Source organism: Apodemus sylvaticus, chromosome 12 (genome assembly GCF_947179515.1).
Source record: "Apodemus sylvaticus chromosome 12, mApoSyl1.1, whole genome shotgun sequence".
Lineage (NCBI taxonomy): Eukaryota > Metazoa > Chordata > Mammalia > Rodentia > Muridae > Apodemus > Apodemus sylvaticus.
In genome coordinates this window covers 24,580,697-24,602,717 of record NC_067483.1, presented here as the reverse complement: position 1 = coordinate 24,602,717, position 22,021 = coordinate 24,580,697, and the positions used below count along the sequence as shown (strand labels likewise).

The window sequence follows — 22,021 nt, the reverse complement described above, 5'->3', positions numbered from 1 at the left end:
AGCAGAATAAACCCTTTCCTCCCCAACTTGCTTCTTCGTCATGATGCTTGTGCAGGAATAGAAACCCCCGACTATAACAGCATCACTTCTTTTTCTACTTCTCAGAACTCTCTCGATGATCAAGAGGCACGAGTACAGACAGCAGCCATATGGGAGGTGAGTCTGTAACACTGTTCCCTCTGCTGCTGTGTGCGACAGACTGTCCATTACTTTAAAGGGGGGTTAAACTTATGAAAAAGTATTGTAACACTTCTATTTAAAAAATGAAAAAGAAAAAAAAAAACTCATGAGGGGCTGGAGAGATGGGGCAGTGGTTATGAGCATTCCTTGCCCTGGTAGAGGACCAGGGTTCAGTTCCCAGCACCCACACAGCAGCTCACAACCTTCTGTAACTCCAGTTCCAGGGGATCTGTCTCGCTCTGTTGTTGTGCAGGCAAACCTAGCTATACACAATTTTTTTTTAATGTTTAAGAAAATTAAAAGAGAGATAAAAAATGTAATAATACTAATAAAAATGTAAGCTGCACAGGAAATAAAATTATATTTAATTTTGCTATATGATAAGCCTATTGTTTAAAAGAGAATAGAATATAAACTATTGAAATATAAGCTAATTAATAAGATCATGAGTGCTTTCTTTTCTGCTGAATAGTTATCTTTCTACTTAATGCATTCCTTTTAACACTTCATTTAGAGTGTGCACACACAGCGGCATGTATAAGAAGTCAGGACAACTTGCAGAAGCTCTCTCTCTCTCTCTCTCTCTCTCTCCAGCATGTGAGCTTGGATTCAAAGATCAGCACTCTTGGAGGTAAGCACCTTTATCCACTGATGCATCTTACTGGCCTCCATTTCCCATACTTTTTAAATAGAAAAAAATTTCAAATGTTTAATGTCAACCTTAATTTTCTAAAAACGACCAACTAAAACCTTTTTTTTCTTTTAAAATATATTTATATGTATACAAAGGGATTAAAGTCAACCCTGGCATACCAATTTGTTAGAAAATGAAGGCAGTTAACCCTGGATAGGAGAAGGTAATAACAACGTAGGTTCCAGCTTCCCAAAGCAGAGCCTCCACAGAGATGAAATCCCGGCAGAGGCAGCTTGTTAGGGGGACCCGGGTCACAACGGACAGGCTGCGGTGTGCACTGCCTCCTCTAGAGAGCAGGAATGGCCCACTTGGCCTGCCTACGTCTGTCGCCTCTAACACAGAGCCACATGGAACAGCTTCGCTCTCACAGCATGAAGCTCAGACCACCAACACTCGCACCCCTCCATTTCTGGTAACAGGATAGCCACACATCACTAACTCTTCCTAGTCGCAAACTGTGCACCCTCCACCCCTGTCTCATTCAAGAACGTTCCTACGCGTCCAAATGCTAGTCCCTGTTGGAGTTAGTCCACCCATCACTCTCATCACACCTTACTCTACTGTATTGAATTCGTCCTTCAATCGTTCACTCATTCATTCATTGGAGATAGGGTCTCACATAATCCAGCCTAGACTCAAGCTAGCTGTGCAACCCTGGCTGACCTTGAACTTCTAGTCTTCCGAAAGTGCTGCAAGTGTAGACATGCAATAAACATTCTCTATGCAGGGCTGGGGACTCAACCCAGGGTTTTGTGCATGCTAAGTAAGCACTCTACCAACTAACTGAGTTACGTCCCCAGCCATGCCTTTTTTTAGGCATTTTTTTTTAAAAAAAAACATTTCTTCTTTGTTGGTTTTATAAGACATGACTGCATAGCTCAGGCTGGACTCATACTCACAACCTTCCTGCCATAGCTAGGATTACAAGAACACCCCACTCTGCTTGGCTATTTGGAACATTGCATATAAATGGAGACATACTATGTGTAGCGTCCATGCATGGCATTTCACACAGCACACTGTTTCCAAGGTTAATTCACACTGTAGCATGCATCAGTAAGTTCTTCACTCACAGTCTGGCTAAAGATACTCTGTTGTACAGATATGCCATACAGTGTGTCTGTATTCGGGCAGTTTCTACAATGAATAATCCCATTCTGAATATTCCTGAACAACTAACTCACCAACACAGGCTATTGCCCCTTTAACTTAACACCATTTTTATGGGTGCACAGTGCTATCTCTTTGTGACTTTAATTTGTATTTTCCTGAAACTAAGGAGGATGGGTTTGCTTTTCTCATCATGGATATGACTTGTTTAGAGAAGATAACAAGTATGTCTGGAGCAATAGCTTACCAGTCAAAAGCACTTGCTGCTATTCCAGAAGACCCAGATTTGATGCCCGGACCCCATGGCGGACAGCTTAAAACCAAGCCACCTGGGACTCCAGCTCTAGGAGTAACACAGTCTCTTGACCTCTACTAGCACTGCATGATCACGCACCAAGACACACACACACACACACAGGCTAGGGGTTTTGGTGGTGGTGGTGGTGGTGGTGGTGGTGGTGGTGGTGGTGGCGGTGGCGGCGGTGGTGGTGGTTTGTACTAAGGATTGAGGCAAGGTCTTCAGGCATGTCAGATTATTTAGGCACCATCTCTGGGGAAATATTTAATCAAATTTTTTTGCTCATTTTCATTGGGCTTTGTTTTTTAAAGTGTCCTGCCTAGCCTGGGATGGACTCTGTAGACGTGGCTGGCTGGCCTGGACCTCACAGCGATCTGCCTGCCTCTTCCTCCCAAGTGTTGATATTAAAGGCACACTGGCTGTTGGATCACATAGCATTTTACTGACGAACTTTCAAAAATATTTTGGATAAAACTCCTCTAAAACATATAAGAATTATACATTTTTTTCTCAGTCTGTGGGATCTCTTTTCAATTTCTTGGTGACATTTGACAAAGTCTTAAAATTGTATGAAGACCAATCTACGCCCAGTTTTAGTGTTACAGTGAAGAGACCACACTAGTTTCCAATGCAGTGAGAAGGAAGTGAGAACTGCCGCCCTACTCAAGGGCAGAGATTTGTACACACGTTCTCCTCACAGAATTTTAGTCTTAGAGCTTGCACTTAGGCCTAGAATCAATTTAAAGTTAATTTATGTATATGTGTGTGCATAATATATATGGTAGGAATCCAAATACATTCTTTTGCATAAGGACCCCCTACTCGTCTCACCATTTATTGAAAAGGCTATTCCTTGCCTCTACTAAATTGTCCTTCTTATTGCTTGTTTAAAAAAAAGAAATCAATGGGCCACAGTATCAGCATTTATTTCTGGACTCTCCTTCTGTTCCACTGATTTATGTATCTACCCTTCAGTCTACGGGAACTGGTTTCAATTATTACAGCTTTGTCGCAAGCAAAGAAAGTCTTCTAACTCCATTCTTTACCAAGGCTCTTTTGAGTCTCCCACGTTTCAACATTAATTTTAAAATCAACACATCAGCTTATGAACACAGGCATATAAGATCTCAACAGAGAATATACGGATCTGGACACCAATGTAGAGTGTACCCCAAAACAAGATCAAGCGTTCTAGGATCTTGCACTTTCTAAGTGGTATTTTAGGATTCCAAAGGGAAGGGTTATACTTCTCGAGCTTATCCCTAGTTTCCTCTCCTCTTTGGTGTTCCTCTTAAGAGACTTGCTTCTGTAGCTCCATTCACAGTCTCTTTGCAGGCACCGGAGCTGACCCTGTGTACTGACCTTGACCCTGCAGTCTGACTTTGCTGTCTGCCTTAGTTCTAATACCTTAGAACGGATTATTCGGGATACTCAACACACAATCATGTCATCTGCAAAAGCAGAGTTTTTAAATTCCCTTTCCAGTGCATGTATCTTGCCCTCCTTTTTCTCTCGTAGTTGCCTGTACAACCCCAAGTAGGCATGGCCAAAAAAAAAAAAGAAGATGAAGACAAAGAAGATGAAGAAGACAAAGACAGAAGAAGAAGAAGAAGAAGAAGAAGAAGAAGAAGAAGAAGAAGAAGAAGAGAGGAGGAGGAGGAGGAGGAGGAGGAGGAGGAGGAGGAGGAGGAGGAGGAGGAGGAGGAGGAGGAGGAGGAGGAGGAGGAGGAGGAAGAGGAAGAGGAAGAGGAAGAGGAAGAGGAAGAGGAAGAGGAAGAGGAAGAGGAAGAGGAAGAGGAAGAAGAAGAAGAAGAAGAAGAAGAAGAAGAAGAAGAAGAAGAAGAAGAGGAAGAGGAAGAGGAAGAGGAAGAGGAAGAGGAAGAGGAAGAGGAAGAGGAAGAAGAAGAAGAAAAGAAAATCCTCATTTTCCTCCAGATTGCAGGACAGCATTCAGTCTTGTCACTAACAGGGTTTCACAGATGGCCTTCATGACATCACGGGAGAAGCTCTCTATTCCTAATACTTTGATTATTTTTTAATCACAAGAGACCACGAAATTTTGTCACAAATGTCTTCTTGCAACTACTGAAATGAACTCTTGAATTGTGCTTCTTACTTCATTAATATGACATAGTTTGTTCACATATTAAACCAATCTTGCATTTGTGAGCTTTTCCACTTTTTCATGGTATACAATCTTTCTAACACATGTCTGGGGAACTTACAACAGCAGAGTGCAGAGAATAAGTATCAGTAGGATACTCAACTACAAAGAAGATGATGTCTCACAAGAGAAGGAAGAAGGAATGTATGAACCAGAGGTTGGCGAGGACAGGAACAAAGCAGTGTCTTTTGAACATGACAGGACCGCTATACTCAGCAACTCACAGCAGCTGCAGTTCTTGCACAAGACCAAGGTGGTCAACATTCTAGCATGGGAGGTGGGGGTCCACATGCCTCCCTCCCTAACGGGGAACCTCAGACAGCTGACTGCTTCTCAGGGAGGGAGACTGTTTAAGGGTGTGACCGATGGTGGGTGGGCCATCCTGATGATGGACAGCTCCACACCTAGGATATGTGGGCAGCACAAACTGGGCTTAGTCAGTTACTTGTTTTAAGAGACTGAAGTTAGGGAGTGGGCTGGACTGGTAGGAGCTGGAGTTGGGCCTAGGAGGAGTTAGGGAGGAGAACAGAGGTTGAAATGATCAAAACACTGTACGGAATTCTCAAGGAATTAATAAAATGTTTTATTAGAAAGTACTACATCTCTGGATTTAGTTTCCTAGTATTTTCCTTGAGGAGTTGCTTCTACATTTGTCTTTTATTTTCCGTGTGATCTCTCTGTGGTTTTGGAGCCTGATAGATAACGTCCTTGGAGGATGAATGGAGCCTGCTCCTCCTTAGTAAGAATTTGTATGCAAATTCTATGTGAAAAATTCTAGAATTTTGGTTTCTTTAAAAGCACAGAAATATTACAGGAAAGTGTTTTCATTTTAATCCCAGGTGTGGGAATATGAGGCTGCTTCGGACTGTCCACTGTATCTGATCATGATTTGCCTTGTGCTCTAGCAGAGGCATGGTTTTGCCAGCTACAGATAGTTTCTGCAATTGTGTGGTGCTTGGAATTCTGAAGGCATATAAATGCTAGGGCCCCAAGCAGTGAGGTTGGTTTTGGTTTGTTACTAGTTGTGGTGATTTGAATATTCATGGCCCAGGGTTGGCACTATTAGGAGCTGTGGCTCTGTTGGAGTAGGTATGGTCTTGTTGGAAGAAATGTGTTACTGTGAGGGTGGCCTTTGAAACCCTCCTCCTAGCCATGTGGGAGACAGTCTTCCATTTGCCTTCGGAGCAAGATGTAGAGCTCTCAGCTCCTGCTGGACACTGCCATCTTCCCACCATGATGATAATGGACTGAGCCTCAGAACCTGTAAGCCAGCCCCGATTAAATGTTCCTTGTAAGAGCTGCCTTGGTCAAAATGTCTCTTCACAGCAATGGAAACCCTAACTAGGACAGTAATCATACTCAAAGAAGAAACAAAGGAAATGAAATTAGATCCAGAAATGTCTCTCTTTCCCCTCTATTCTTCTCTCTCTCCTATGTAGTAATAGGGGGTGAAATGGGGTGGGGGTAATAAAGGCTGGGAAAAGGAAGAACCCACAAACTAGCAAAGACCAGCTACAAAATTCTTCATAAAACACTGGATAAAATCACCAAGTAGAAAGTCTTCTGGGTCTGGGCTTTAAATCAATTTCGGTATGTTCCTAGAATGCATGTATTTCAGTTGGGTTTCCTAATTTGTTAGCATATAATTGTTTCTAAGATTCTCTGTAATCTCCTCCAATGCCAATAAAATCAGTAGTTATGTCCTTCCATTTCTTTCTTTTTTCTTTTTTTTTTTCTTTTTTGGTTTTTTGGATTTGGTTTTCAAGACAGGGTTTCTCTGTATAGCTCTGGCTGTCCTGGAACTCACTTTGTAGACCAGGCTGGCCTCGAACTCAGAAATCCACCTGCCTCTGCCTCCCAGAGTGCTGGGATTACAGGCGTGCGCTGCCACTGCCACGGCCACAGCCACCGCCACCACCACCCGCTGTCCTTCCATTTCTAATGTGTCTTATACCTTTCCTTGATCAGCCTAATTCAAGGTTTGGAAATTTTGTTACTTTTGCAAATAACTGATTTTTGCTCAGGTGATTTTTTTCCTATTTCATTGATTTCCAATCTCTGTCATTCCCTTTTGCTCGTTTTTAGTTTACTAAGGTAGAGCTTTGGTTATTCTGTTCTCCCGACTCCTGCCCTCGGGCCGTGAGGAAGCCCAGGATCCCACACAGGCAAGGCACGAGGCATCCCACCACTTACATCCCTAGCAGGGACGGTTAGACTGCTGGCCCTTATCAGCAGGAATTCTAAAGGTCAGAAGGACATATAGAGCAATGTATTTCAAGAAAATAACTGCCAACCTCTATTACTATACTCAGCAAAGTAATTCTTCAAAACTGAAATTAAAGAAAAGACTTTTCTTTAGACTAAAGGAATTCATGACACTGAACCAGGATTGTCAAATATACTTAAAGGAATCCTATACCCAGAAGAGAATGCAAGATAAACATAAGTATAAAAGCATGAGAAAGAGTAAATGTCAAGAGAACAATTGGCAAGTAAGGGAAAACAGGAAAGAATCAAATATTATAAATTAAGTGACAACTCTCACAGGTAGAAAAGAAAAGCCTTCCTTAGAACCCCACCAGGAGCAACAGAAGGACAGAACTGGCATGGCCCCAAACAGAGGTCTTCACTTTCCAGCTTAAAGACTTAAAGGCCAGCCGGGCAGTGGTGGCACACACCTTTAATCCCAGCACTTGGGAGGCAGAGGCAGGAAGATCAAGAGTTGGAGGCCAGCCTGGTCTACAGAGAAATTTCCCAGAGAGCCAAGACTGTTGTATAGAAAAAGACTTTCAAAAGTCAGGCAAGGTGAATAAATGCAAGCAGGTAGAGTCTGAGGCAGGAGGATCCTGAGTTTAAGGCCAGTCTGGACACATACCTACCAAGATCATGACTTAAAATGCACACACACACACACACACACACACACACACACACACACACGCGCGCGCGCGCGCTCGCGCAAAACAGATTTAATAAATAAACAATTGGTGCAGGGGAAAGGAAGCCCTCCGTGTGTGAAGTCCTGACTTCAGTGTGTGAAGTCCTGACTTGTGATGGCGATGGTGAGTGATCATGGACACAGCCTTAGGCTCAGGTAGATGGCAAAGCCTCCCTCAGACATCCAAATGTGAGTGTTGACAGCGTGCAGAAAAGGTCTACACAGCTTCCTCCCACTAGATGTTCATGGCCTGAAGAGTGCTCTCTACAGAGCCAGTGCCTCTCTAGATTAGTACACCTATCCCCTCGATCCCACTATACACACTGAAAACCCCGCCTCCTTGTTCAGATGCAAGGAATAACCCCACCTCTCTAGTCCACTCCATGTGATAAACAGACTGAGCTTCTAGCTAGGGTGCTGCCGGACAAAGTAACCCAACACATTTCTACCTGCAAGAAAGTCAGCTTATCAGCAAAGACGTGGGAGAAAGTACTAAAGTAGATGAATTCTAAAAGCACGTTGCAGAACCTGTATCCATCCAGCACAAGAGATTCCAACCCAAGTCATCCACATCAACGAAACAGTACATTATCAGCATACAATATGAAGGTAGGGCAATGGGAACAGACTAAAGGACCCAGAAATAAACCAGGGCAAATACAGCCACAGGATTCTAAACAAAGGTGCCAAGCCCGTGTTAGAGAAAAGATAGCTACACATAACAACGGGAGCTGGGGAGACGGCCCGGAGGGTGAGAGCACCTGTTGCTCTTGCAGAGAACCTGGACTCAGTTCTCATCATCCATCGGCATGGCAGCTCACACCCATGTGTAACTCCAGGGTGGGGGGGACTAGGCATGTGCACAGTATACATACATACATTCATACACATAAACAAACAGCTTGTTGTGTAGATAAGCACTATGTCTGCAGGCATACCTGCATACCAGAAGAGGGAATCAGATCACATTACAGATGGTTGAGACCAGTCATGTGGGTGCTGGGGACTGTATTCAGGACCTCTGGAAGAGCAGTTGGTGTTCTTAACCACTGAACCATCTCTCTAGACCCCATTAAGCAACATTTTAAAAATTAGAAAGAAAGAAAGAAAGAAAGAAAGAAAGAAAGGAAGGAAGGAAGGAAGGAAGGAAGGAAGGAAGGAAGGAAGGAAGGAAGGAAGGAAGGAAGGAAGGAAGGAAGGAAGGAAGGAAGAAACCTGGATATCAACAAGTAGATGCCTGAAACTAGACACCTGTTCAAAAACCAATCAAAATGGATTTTATTTAAAGGAAAACCTGGGGTTGAAAGATGGCTTGGTGATTAAGAGACTGCTCTTCCAGAGGACCTGAGTTTAATTCCCAGCACATGATAGCTCATAACTATCTGTAACTCCACCTCCAGAGGACCTCACAAAACACCAATGCACATAAAATAAGACCTAAAGTGTTAAAACTATTAGAGGAAAATACAGAGAAAAACACTTTAAGACATGGGCAGAAGCAAAGACGTCCTATATAGGCAGACTCTTAATAGCTCAGGAAACAAAAGCAAGACCCAGTGAATGGAACTATATCAAACTTTAAAAGTTCTGCACAGTGAAGGAACTACAGAGTTCAGTCTAGAGAGAAAGAAGGGGAGATGCTTAGCTAGCCAGGCACCTGACAGTAGATCAACATCCAATACTAGCTGTAGTGATGAACGTCTCGGGAGACAGAGGCAGGCAGATCTCTGGGAACTCACAGTCAGCCTCATGTATATAGTGAGTTCCAGGACCACCAGGGCTACAAGTGAGACCCTGTCTCATAAAACCAAAAAGGAGGAGGAGGAAGAGACCAATACCCAAAATATATCAAGAATTCAAAAATGTTAATAAAAGAATAACCAATCCAATCAATGGATGGACTATGAACAAACATCTAAAAGGAAGCACAGAGTTGGGTGTGGTGGCACATTCCTGTGGCCCTAGCAACCAAAAAAAAAAAAAAACTAAGATAACTAATAACTACATGGAGAAGGGGAACACTCACATCTTTAGCTACTAGGGAAATCCAAATAAAAACAGCATTAAGATTCCATCTCACTCTGGTTAGAATCAATAATATTAAAAGTATTAATGCCAGTAAGGATGCAGGGTGAAAGGAACCTTTATACATTGGTGGTGGGAATAGAAATTAATGCAGCCACTAGGAAAACCCACATGGATGTGGAGATAGGCTCACCAGAGCAGGCTGCAGCTCCATGAAGTGAAATTGGCCAGCCCCAGGTTCAGTGAGAGATTTTGTGCCTCAATAAATAAAGAACAACCCAGGAAGATACCCGACTTCAACTCTGGGCCTCCACACGCAAGCCTATACACACATGCAAACACGGAGACAGAACATATGCACCCACATGTAGGAGGAGGAAATGCTATCTTTTGCAGGAACACAGATGAAGTAGATAGAGGTCAGCATGTTAGGCTAAATGAACCAGACACAGACAAGTGCTAGGTGTTTTCCCTCCTATATTTAAACTTGACAATTATTATAATGACCTAAAAGTTGGAAAGGAACTAATAGGGAAATGGAAGTGGAAATGGGTGGGTGGTGGGAGGGTCGGTAGACTCAAAGAACAGGATATTCCTATGTAGGGATGTCATTAAGAAACCCTCCATCTGTACAATATATTAGTTACAATTACTGCTTTTGAAAGAAAAAGGGGAACTAGAGATGGCTCAGAGGGTAAGAGCCAGAGCTCGGATCCCAGGCTCACAATCACGTGTGACTCTAGCTCCAGAGCGTCCAGCACTCCTTCCATCCCACATGCACCCGCACACATATGGAAGACATACACATATGCATGAATAAACATTTTTTTAATTATCAAAAGGTTTGTTTTTTTTGTTGTTGTTTTTTTTAGCACAGAATAGAGTTTATTCAGGACATGGGAGGGGAGTTAAATGGGTATCAGAGGCAGAGAAAGGCAGAGAGATGGAGAGAGTAGAAGTCCAAAAGGTTTTTTAAAGTGCTAAGTATAGAAAAAAGCTTAATGTATTGATTGCTGGGACTGCTGGTGTTAGGCTGTTATTATCATTAGGTTATTAGGGATCTTTGTCTTTAAGTCCACTTCTTTATTTTGCACAGAATGCATCAGTCGTTTTGGCCCCTATTACCTTCCCCCTTTTCCCTCCCACTCCTACTGAACCCCTTTTCCCAACAAGTCCCCCCTCCAATGATTTTTTTGGCGGGTGAGGGGCGTTCAAGACAGAGTCTCTCTGCATGGTACTGGCTGTCCTGGAACCTGCTCTTTAGATCAGGCTGGACTCAAACTCTGACATTCCCCTGCCCCTGCTTCCCAAATGTTGGGATCAAAGGTGTGCACCACCACCGAGGCACCACCTACTGCCCTGCCCCCTCCTACTTTTTAAAAATCTTGTTTTGTTGGTGTTTTTTTATGATTTATTTTTATTTCATGTTGATTGGTGTTTCTCCTGCACTGGTGTTTCTCTGCCCGAGGTGTCAGAAGGCCTGGAGCTGGAACCACAGACAGTTGTGAGCTGCCATGTGGGTGCTGGGAAATGAAATCCAGGCTCTCTGGAAATGTTCTTTACCACTGAGCCATTTCTCCAGCCATTTTGTTGGTGTGTGTTCTGTTTGTTTAGGTGTGGGGTTTGACTTTGTTTGTTTCGGGTTGTGTTTTGGTTTTTGGCAAGCTACTGAGCATAACTACAGTTGCTGACTGACCTGGAGCTCAGTCAGCTTACAAGGGCTGCAGCCCTCAGAAATAAGCTCCCTCTCCCAGCACCACTGCGCACCGACTGCTCTTCAGCAAGGCCTTAAGAACCTGCATTTCTCCCTGAGCGAACGTCTGCACAGAATATCTAATTTAGGGAGTATTTGGAATTTTTGGATGGAGCATTGCTGGGATACAATAAAGATTATTCCTAAACAGGTGGGTAACAAGGTTCTGTTTAATGTTACAAAGCATGTATGAGTCCCATCTCAGTCATTTGATATGTGTGGAGTAGGCCATGAAAGGTCTCACGGTGCTGTCAACAGTTTCATTTACCTCAAACAAGTTTTTTCCTTACCAGTTTCTCTCAGCCATGGGTGGCTGCAGAGTACAAACTTTAAATTGAATGTATTGGGAGACAGAGGCAGGCGGATTTCAGAGAAACCCTGTCTCAAAAGAGAGAGAGAGAGAGAGAGAGAGAGAGAGAGAGAGAGAGAGAGAGAGAGAGAGAGAGAGAGAGAGAAAGAGAAAGAGAAATTGAATATATTTGCAATGTTCTCAAATTCCATTCCCCTATTGATATTTAATTTCATTCCATTGTGGCCAGAGAATTCTGTGTGTGAGTACCATCCTTTTAAATATATTGAGAGTTGTTTTATGATAAAACATATGGTCCATCCTACAAAAGGCTCACATGTCCCCGTTACATACTGGAGCATTCTACAGATATGTCACCTTATTTAACACTTTTAAGTTTGTATGCATCTACACCAGTTCAGAAAAAAAAAATGTGACATTTGTCTAAATCTACTTTTTGTTTGTTTGTTTGTTTGTTTGTTTGAGACAGGGTTTCTTTTTCTCTCTGTATAGCCCAGGCTGTCCTGGAACTCACTCTGTAGACCAGGCTGGCCTTGAACACAGAAATCTGCCTGCCTCTGCCTCCCAATTGCTGGGATTAAAGGCGTGCGCCACCAACACCCAGCTTATCTATCTTATTCACTGCTTTTTATAATTGTAATAAGATTATTCTAGGGGCTGGAGAGATGGCTCAATGTTTAAAAGCACTAGCTGCTCTTCCAGAGTCCAATTCACAGCACATATATGGCAACTCACAACTGTTTGCAACTTGTGTTCCAGGGGAACCAACACCTTCACACAGACTTGCATGCCATCAAAACACTGGTGTACATAAAAAAAACTAAATTATTTTAAAAAAAGAACAATATGACATCAAAATCTAGGTTAAAAAATAATAGTATAATTCTACACACCTACATGTTTGGGTGCAAACATATTTATTAGGATCTTGTACCATACAGAGGTACTGTATAGGTGAAAAAAAAGAAAAGATAAAATTTTCAGTTCCCTTGGGTAGTGGTGGTGCACTCCTTTAAACCCAGCACAGAGACAGAGGCAGGTGGATTTCTGAGTTCAAGGCCAGCCTGATGTACAGAATGAGTTCCAGGCCAATCAGGGCTATACAGAGTAACCCTTTCTCAAAAACAAAACAACAACAACAACAACAACAACAACAAAAATCTTTCAGTTCCTAGCACCACATGAATAGATCATTCTGTGGAGCAAAATCTACTCCCAGTGCAAACAGCAGGAAGCATACATGCCAGCCAGCTCGAAAGGCTTTCCCAGATGTATCTGAACTGGAAAATACCCAGTCTTGGGTAAGGAAGGGATGAGGAGAGCATCTGATATGTCACCTGATAGTGTAACAGCTGGCACATCGTCCCAAACATCCCCAGGGAGGTGAGCTACACACCCAGTTGACAAAAAGAAAGCCTATTAAGGGCTGAGTGTTTAATGTGAAGACAGAAGGGCTAGAAGGTTGGGGTGTAATGCAGAAGGAACTCAGGGCGCAATGCATGGGGAATTCTCTTCTGCTACTGGATAAAGGAGTGGCCCTCCCAACAGGTAACACAGCAGCACTTCCCAAGCTGTTTTCCATCTCAACAATTTAAAATAGAAACGGCAAGCAGGCAGTTGGCACATGCTTTTAATAATCCCAGCACTCCAGAGGCAAAAGCAAGCTGACCTCTCTGAGTTCAAGGCCAGCCTGGTATCTGTAGCAAACTGCAGGACAGCCAAAGCTATATAGTAAGACTCTGCCTCAAAGCTAATTAAACACGGCAGGTTTGGGTTGTGACTCTGTAACAGAGCATGTGCCCAGCACATGCGAGACCCTGAGTTTGATCCTCAGCACTGATAACAATCAAGCAAATGAGAAAACGGTTACTTCACATCTGAAGCAGCAACTTCCAATCATAAGATATCATGAATATCTTATGTCTATCCTTCACCCGCAGTTAAGGGCGTCATCACCATGTGTATTTACAAGACTCAGAAGCAGAGTGAATAGCAGTTAGGCTAGAGAGATGGCTCTGAGTGAGAGTACATACTGGTCCTGCAGAGTTTGGTTCCCGGCACGCACTTCAGGTATCTCACAACTATCGGTAACTCCTGCTCCAGGGGACCAAACACCCTGTCTGGCCTTCCCTGGTACCTGTACTAACATGCACATAGGCTCTCTCTCTCTCTCTCTCTCTCTCTCTCTCTCTCTCTCTCTCTCTCATACACACACACACACACACACACACACACACTGTAAAAACAATACTTTCTTAGTGTCAACATTAGGGGGATATGGGAGGCCTGGAAAAGGAATGTGATGGAAATTCATTGGATACATGTATGAAATGCTGAAATGTATTTAAAAACAGTCAACATCAGCCAATCTACCTGGTATGATAGTATATGCCTTTAATCCCAGCACTTGGGAGGCAGAGGCAGATAGATCAGCCTGGTCTACATATATACTGAATTCCAGAGCAGGTCCACATAGTGAAACCCTGTCTCAAAAAGCTAAAAACTAAGAAGAAAAGTCAACTTCTAGAAATGTATTTACTTATACAAAATAATACAGAATTCTTCTTTGTAGCATTATTTATAAGTGCAGGTAGGAATCAACCAAATGTTCATCACTAGAGGACATAGCAAACACAGTATGCCATACAATGGCATGCTATTCAGACACTGATTAAATAATAAAGATGAAGTCCTTATGTGTGCACATGCACCTGGATTCACATACGTACATACCATTCATACATGTATGAACACATATATACATACATACATACATACATACATACACCTAAATTGTATATGCACACACCAAATGTTTTATAATAGAAAATGTTTGGCTTGTTTAAGTAGCACTCTTGACATTTCTGGATAACATAAGAAAAACTGAAGACTTCTCCCTTACAACGCTTACAGACTTAAATTCATTCATTAGCTAGGAAGATGAAGATGAAATGACTCCGTGGGTGAAAGTGCTTCCTGCTCAAGCCTGACACCCTGAGTTCAACCCCCGGACCCATGTGACAGGAGAGAGCTGACTCCCAAAAGCTGTCCTCTGGCCTTCACACATGTGCCATGGTATGCAAGCACAGTCACATGTACACATACACACACGTAATAAAGTAAGGTCATCAAGTCCACTCATTTATAATAAAAAGAGCGTCTGTTTTGATGTGAACAGTCAGTGTATGTAATGGGCTTATAACTACAATTAAAAAAAAAAAAACCACAATGCCAATGGTGACATCACTATCCCAAAGTGACTACAACGGCAACAGTTTTCCAAAAGGCATGTTTCATCCCTCCCCCAAAATTCCAAAAACCAAGTCACTGATTCAAGTAAGGATCTGAAAATAGAAGTCTTAATTTTGTGAAGATCTACAACTCCCCAAAAAGTTGGTTTCAAACAGCTTCTCTCAGCAAAGGTGCTTGGGATTCTTGTATCTGCAGCAACGTTACAAAAATAGAAAGTGGCATGAATAATTACCAGGACTCAGATTCCTTGTTTCAAGGTCACAAGCCCCTCCCAACAAAGCTCTCCATGGATGGAAGACAGCAAGCAGGCCCTGGAGTCTCCAACAGGAGAGAGTGCCCCTGGTTCAGTGTCTCACGCTTTTCCAGGTCAAGCCAGAGAGAGACGAGTGAGACTAAGAGATAGATAAAAGACAGGCAAGTAGTACAGATCTTCCTCCCTTGGCCACAGATCAGGAACTGGTCTTTGTTTTCTGTTGCTAAAACAAAATACCTCAGGCTGGATAACTTATGGCGAAAAGTTTGTTTGGATCATAGTTCTGGGGACTCTGTGTCTAAGAACAGCATAGCATAGCCTGCGGAGAGGGCTTTCTTGCCTTTCTTGCCACATCACAGTATGAAAGAGAGCATGGGGGCAAACACACTAGCTGAGTCTCTCTTCCTTATCAAGCAAAGCTACCAATGCCACTGGGGGAACCCAGAATCTTGGCTCCATCAAATTTTGATGACCTCCAAAGGCTCCACTCCCAAATGCCATCAATGTGAACTTGGGGGATAAGTTTTCAACACATCCACCAGCCGTTAGGAGTGCTCTCCTCTCTTTCCCCACAGCAGCCGCAGACTCTCGGACTCAGCCGTCTCTTTTCTATCCTCCCTTAGACGCACAGATCTTTCTGAGAAAGGCTAAGAGCCTTTCTCTCCATCCTGGAATAGTAAGAATGTTTGTTGAATGAAGACTCTTGACAATCTATATAGTTTTTCAGTCTCTACTAATCACCTAGGATAATGGCATTGGTGATGGTGGTAGTTTTTGAGCCCGGGTCTCAAGCTGGTCTGAACACTACATGCTCCTGCCTCAGATTCCCAAGTGTGCAGAGGCAGCAGGCATGTGCCATTCTGTCCAGCTTTATGTGGAACTATGGTTGGAATACAGGGCTTTGTGAATGGCAGGCAACTACTCTACTCACTGAGCTACATCCCCAACCCCCCAACCCAAGAATAATTCTCTCTCCCTCTTCCTTTCTTTCTGAGGCAGGGTCTCTCTGTGTTAACAGCCCTGGCTGTCCTGGAACTTCCTTTGTACACCAGGCAGGTTTCCAACTCTCAGAGATCTGCCTTTCTCTGTCTCTCAAGTGCTGAGATTAAAGGCATGCAGCACCAAGCCAAGTTATTTACATATTTTTTAAAGTAGATATGCTCTGTCTGCATGTATACCCACATGCCAGGAGAGGGCATCAGATCCTGTTATAGATGATCATGAGACACCATGTGGTTGCTGGGAATTGAACTCAGGACTTCTGGAATAGCAGCCAGTGCTCTTAACCACTAAGTCATCTCACAAAATCCTAAGAATAATTCTTAATGGCAGCAATTTTCATTAAAAGTTGTTTGGGGGCCTCTGTTCTCATAAACATACCTGTTTGTTTGTTTGTTTGTTTGTTTGTTTTTTCAAGACAGGGTTTCTCTGTGTAGCCCTGGCTGTCCTGGAACTCACTCTGTAGACCAGGCTGGCCTCAAACTCAGAAATCCGCCTGCCTCTGCCTTCCAAGTGCTGGGATTACAGGCGTGCACCACGCCCAGCTAAACATACCATTTCTACATCCATTTTAGCCGCATCCTACTTGAAAGATGTCTCGCCCAGTAATTCTAGAGAGATTTTAAGAATCATTCTTCTCTGGTTCTTTTACAATCATTACTACACAATTCAGCAAAAGATCATTACCATATCCAAGCAAATGCTTTGGTGAGCTAGGAAATCTACTCCTAGCTCTGAAAAAAATAAAATCATAGAATAGAAAGCTTTTCCACTGAGTTTACTTTAGAAACAAGTGTCTAGGTTACTAGCCATGTGCACGGCGCACTCATCAGCCACATAACACATACAGCACCTCCAACACTAAGACCAGCACACTGAGAAGAACATTTCTCCTTAGAGGGCTGCCCTCCTCAAATGGAAATTCATGCCTGAGGTACGATAGAATAAACAGAAAACAAACAATGACAATAGAACCCCACTACTTCCTGGATGGGCTCGAGACGCACGTGAAGAAATGGCTAGAGAGCTACAGAGTCACTTCAGATAAAGGCAGCCCAGCTTCTCCCTAGGACGACCCAGGTGGAAAGGGAATCAGAAGGCCCTGCTACCCTCTCTGCAGCGTGCCCTCTAGAGGAGTCACGTGCATGTGCACACATGAACATGGTGTGGAGGCCGGGGCATCTTGGCCATCACCCTTTACTGTGTGTGAGCATGCCATAAAGGGCCTCTGGAGATCAAAGGACAACCTTTAGGAGATCGGTTCTCTTCTCCAAACCCAGGGACTACACTGAAGTAATCAGAATTGTGGCAAGCATCTTCACCCATGGAACTTTCTCACCGGTCCTATTCATCTGCTTGTCTGTCTGTCTGCCTATCCTCTATCTATTTTTGAGGTAGGATCTCTTATTGGCTAGACTGGCTGGCAGCAAGCTCTGGGGATCTTCTTGTCCACTTCCCCAGCACTGGGATTACAAACTTGAGCCACCACACCTAGCTTTTCACACTAGTACATGAGTGTGAGAGAGGCAGAATTTGGGAGATCTAACACAGCACTTTTCAGACGAAGTCCCCAGTCCAGAGTTTAAGCAGATGATGAATCACTTTGTTGACTGTCCCTCAACAGCTGTGTTTGTTCTGCTCTCCGATCTGCTGCTTAGAACTAGGAAATGAAAGAGAAATGATCTGACTTTGTGTCCACTGGTAGAAAGGTGCAAAGGCACACGAACAGCACCATAGATGACAAAGGTGTGTCCCTGCCCAGATGCTAAGAATCCTGACCTGGAGTGAAACACACGGGGAAACAAAGCCTCAAGGTCAGACTGGAGAGCTCAGCCTCCTTCACCACATCTGGACTGTAGCTTTCAAAAGGGCTCCCAAGGGAAGCCTTGTCACCAGGGCAAGTAACACTAGACACTGGTGAGAACTAAAGAGCACAGTAAGGGAAACACGATCACAGGCCCAGCCCGAGAGCGCAGACGCTTCTTCCCTAACTCAGCTTTGGAATTCCGGGACAAAACAATTTGCTAATGTTGTTTACTCCATTTTGCTAGAAAAACACAGATTTCATTGCAAAAAAGGAAAATAATCTTGAAATTAAGTATTTATTTAAAATGAAGCTGGTTAGGGTAGAAAAGAATGAAAAACCAAATGTAGAATCAATCACCCCTAATGTTTGACATAGGGTCTCACCATGTAGCCCAGGCTGACCTTGAACTCAAACTCCTCGGCTTCTGCCTCCTGCGTGCAAGACTAGACACATATAACACCACAGCTACCATATATCACCCTGTGATCATTAATATTTATTGCCAATTTCATAGGACCTAGAATCAGCTAGGAAATAAATCTCAGGGAACACCTATAGGGAACTGCTTACCTTCGGTTAACTGATGTGGGAAGGTCTTGACCCTGAAGATGGTCAGCACCATTCCAAGAGCTGGTGTCTGGAGAGATGCCTCTGGAGTAGAAGCGCCTGCCACCACACCTGACAACCTGAGTTCCACCCCTAGGACCCACGTGGTGGAAGGAGAGCTCTGACCCCTGAAAGTTGTGCTCGGACCTCCACAGATGCTGTGACTGGAGCGCTACTAGCTGTGACCCCACTCCCACCCGTGGCCACCTGCCTCCTGCTCTGACGCCCATGCCTTTCCCTCCCTAGTGGACTGTAGGCTGAGCTACACACTTCCTCCCTTGGTTGCTTCTGGACAGGCACTTTGTTAATAGCAACAAGGAAAGTAACTACTACCTACCCAAACCTTGCATAATAACTTTTTTCAGTCAGGAATAAAATGTATCCCCTAGTATACTATCCAACATGTTTACCCAAATAGTCGGTCATTTAACAAATTCGTAAAACCTATCATTGATTCCAACAATTCAGAATATGACTTAACAGGAGCAGTTAAAAATCTTGAAGAAGAAAAGCAGTGGTGACATACTCCTTGAGTTCCAGTACTCAGGAGACATAGGCAGGCAGATCTCTAAGTTCAAGGTCAGTCTGGACTACATAGCTAATTCCAGGACAACCAGGGCTACACAGAGAAACCGTGTTTCAGAAACAAAAATGAAACAAACAATAAACAAAACAAAAAAAAAAAAAAAGAGGCAACTAAATAAAAGTCCAAAGCAAACTATCAACGTTACTGAGAGAGAGTACACACAAACTTAAGTTTAAAGCAGTGAGCGCTCATGCTCGCTTCGGCAGCACACACACTAAAATTGGAACGATACAGAGAAGATTAGCACGGCCCCTGCGCAAGGATGACACACAAATTCGTGAAGCGTTCCATATTTAAAAAAAATAAATAAAAAAATAAAACCAGTCAGCGCTCTACAAATGTTGCTGGGGTGCTGCTTACCCACACACAATCACCTTCATGGCTCTGTACACGTCACACTGTGTACAAAAAGAACTCAAAATTAGTCAAGGAGTGAGCAGAAGAACTCAGGGGAGGGCGGGAAGAAGGAAATCTGAAATTTTTAAATCTAAGAAGACAATATGGGTAGGTCTCCATTATCCTGAATTTGGTAGTAAACTTCTAAACATGACAGTAATTAACAAAAAAATAAAATAAAATAAAAAACACAAGTAAGTTAGAAACTTGAAAGCTCTGTGTCAAAGGCCATTACATCAAAGCCGTCCCAGGCAGGGGCTGCACCAAGGAGTGGTTGGGTGGGTAAGGGCTCAGGCTGCTCCACAGAGCACTGAGTTCAGTTCCCAGCAGCCACAGCTGCCGTAACTGCAATTCCAGGGGATCTAACACCTCCCTCTGGCCTCCATGGCACCAGGCACACAGGCGGCGTGCAAACAAATATACAGGCAAAAGACAAAAAAGAAAAATTAAATAAATCTCTATTTTTTAAAAAGGAAGCCTTCAGAATGGGAGAAAATATTTGCAGATCATATACCTGACAAGGAACTTTATGATGGGTAAAAGCACTTACCAGCAAGCCCGACTTCCTGAGCTGAGTGCCAGAACCTATGAGAGAACCAACTCCACAAACTACCTTCTGACCGCATGTGCATCACAGATGTACATGCATGTGTGTATACACACACACCCCAAATAAGTAAGGGAATGTTTTTTTTAACTTAATATATTAACTTTCAAATTTAAACACAACTTAAAATGTGTTTTAAGCCAACTTTAAAATGGGCAAAGGACTTGAACAGACACTCCCCCAAAGGTATTCAGATGGAAACACGTGGAAAAGTTCTCTGCACTTTAGTCATTGGGGAAACCCAAATCAAAACCACAATGAGCTGTCGGTGCACACATATTATAAATAGAAATCATAGTTTCTAACGACAGAAGATAGGTAAGGCTGTGAGGACACTGGAGCCGCAGGGCGCTGGTAGGATGGAAAGAGGCAGAACCAGTGAGTGAGACTCTTCTGCAAATCCCACCCGACTACTGCCCTCCCAGATCCGCGCCTAAAGAGCTGGACAGAGATTCAACCACGTACGAAAGTGAGAGAGGACGAGGTAGGATGGGAAAGACAGAGCAGCAGAGAATGGCGAGGGAGAAAGGGAAGGGCAGCCAAGCCTCAGCTTCCTGCCATCATAAAAGGAAAACAGCCCACCTTCTATCCCAGCACTCAGAGACAGAGGCAGGCAGATCTTGGTGAGTTCGAGGTCAGTCTAGGCCACAGAAAGAAACCCCGTCTCAAGGGGATAAGGATGCAGCACTGGGCTTTAAATGCTACCATAAAAATTAGGATAATACAATTCTATTTTTAACACAGACCGGTGTTTGGTAAGGGGTCAGCATTTAATCTATGGCAGCTATAGACTGTGACATGACACATGCGTGTACTGCCCAAGGAAAAGGCTTAGGTCAGAGCTCCAAGTCTTATCAAAACCTTAAGGACTGGAGATATGGCTCAGTCATTAAGGCCTTGGATTTGATCCAAACGGTGACTAAATCCCACGTGGCAGCACACAACACAGTCCCAGCAATCGGGAGGGTAGACGTAGGGCAATTGCAAGTTCAAGGTACTCCTTGGCTACCTACTGCCCAAGTCTGAGCTGGGGAGGTAAAAAGCAAACCTAGCACACACAAAAGGCCCAGGGTTCAATCCCCAATGCTGCAAAAACCAGGGTAGAGACACACACAGGAAGTTAAGGGCAGCCCAGCTACATGAGACACTGTCTCAAAACAAAACTGAACAAAACTGTAAATGAAACAACTCCAGCGCCACGAGGAGACTTCCAAGAAGGAGCTGTTTGAAGGAAATTCAACTTCTCTTTCAAAGACTGGCTTATTGTTCCTACAGTGAACCCAGCTACTCTTCACTGGGAAAGACCTGCTACACAATTCATTCTCGATACACAACAGGCCTCTGTGCGGCATGTCTGAGCAGCCGTTCATAACAAACTCAGCCTTAACCCACAGGAAAGAAACAGTCTTTAAAGAAAACTACCCAGAAGGTAGTCTCCAGGGGCTGCTCTCAAACTTCAGTGGCCTCAGAAGCACTTGGGGAATGTGTTTGAAAAAACAGAAACCTTGGCCACGCCCACAGCCATTCTGACTAGCAAATAGTTTAAGCTAGACCCTAGTGTACAACTGTTTGAAGAAATACTTGAAGGCAGGCCTCAGAAATGTTGTGAGGTCACATTCTGATGTAGACAAACACTGATGTCTCACACAGCAAGAGCTGGACACTCTTCCTATGACTTTGGAAATACTGCTGGCAACAAAAGAAAATAAGACTGCTCAGTGGGTACAGGCACTGACCACCAAGCCGGCTGAGCAGTTTAATTCCAAGAGCCACAAGGTGAGATGAGAGAACCAATTACAATATACTGGTCTGCACACACACACTTTGGCATGTATATACACCCCTATACACCCAAACACACACTCAAATATGCATACCAAAAAAACCCCAAAAACAACAACAAAAAACTTAAAAGAACCCTAGTTCTGTATCTTGCTATATCAATTCAAATGAGAAATTATTAAAAGTTAAAATAATATATATTACAGAGTTGCAAAGATTATTCAAAAAGCATACTCAACCTTAATTATTCACAATGATGTG

The 22,021-nt window shown here is 43.4% G+C and overlaps 1 protein-coding gene and 1 non-coding gene across 2 annotated transcripts in view; one reads left to right on the top strand and one right to left on the bottom strand.

Annotated features, from left to right (window-relative positions):
- Clasp1 (cytoplasmic linker associated protein 1) overlaps window positions 1-22,021 on the bottom strand; it is a 230,916-nt gene that overhangs the window by 199,566 nt on the left and 9,329 nt on the right. The gene's annotated exons all lie outside the window — the stretch shown is intronic.
- LOC127698014 (U6 spliceosomal RNA) lies at window positions 19,166-19,272 on the top strand. Its single transcript, XR_007980657.1, has one exon. It is a non-coding gene; the product is annotated as a U6 spliceosomal RNA (small nuclear RNA).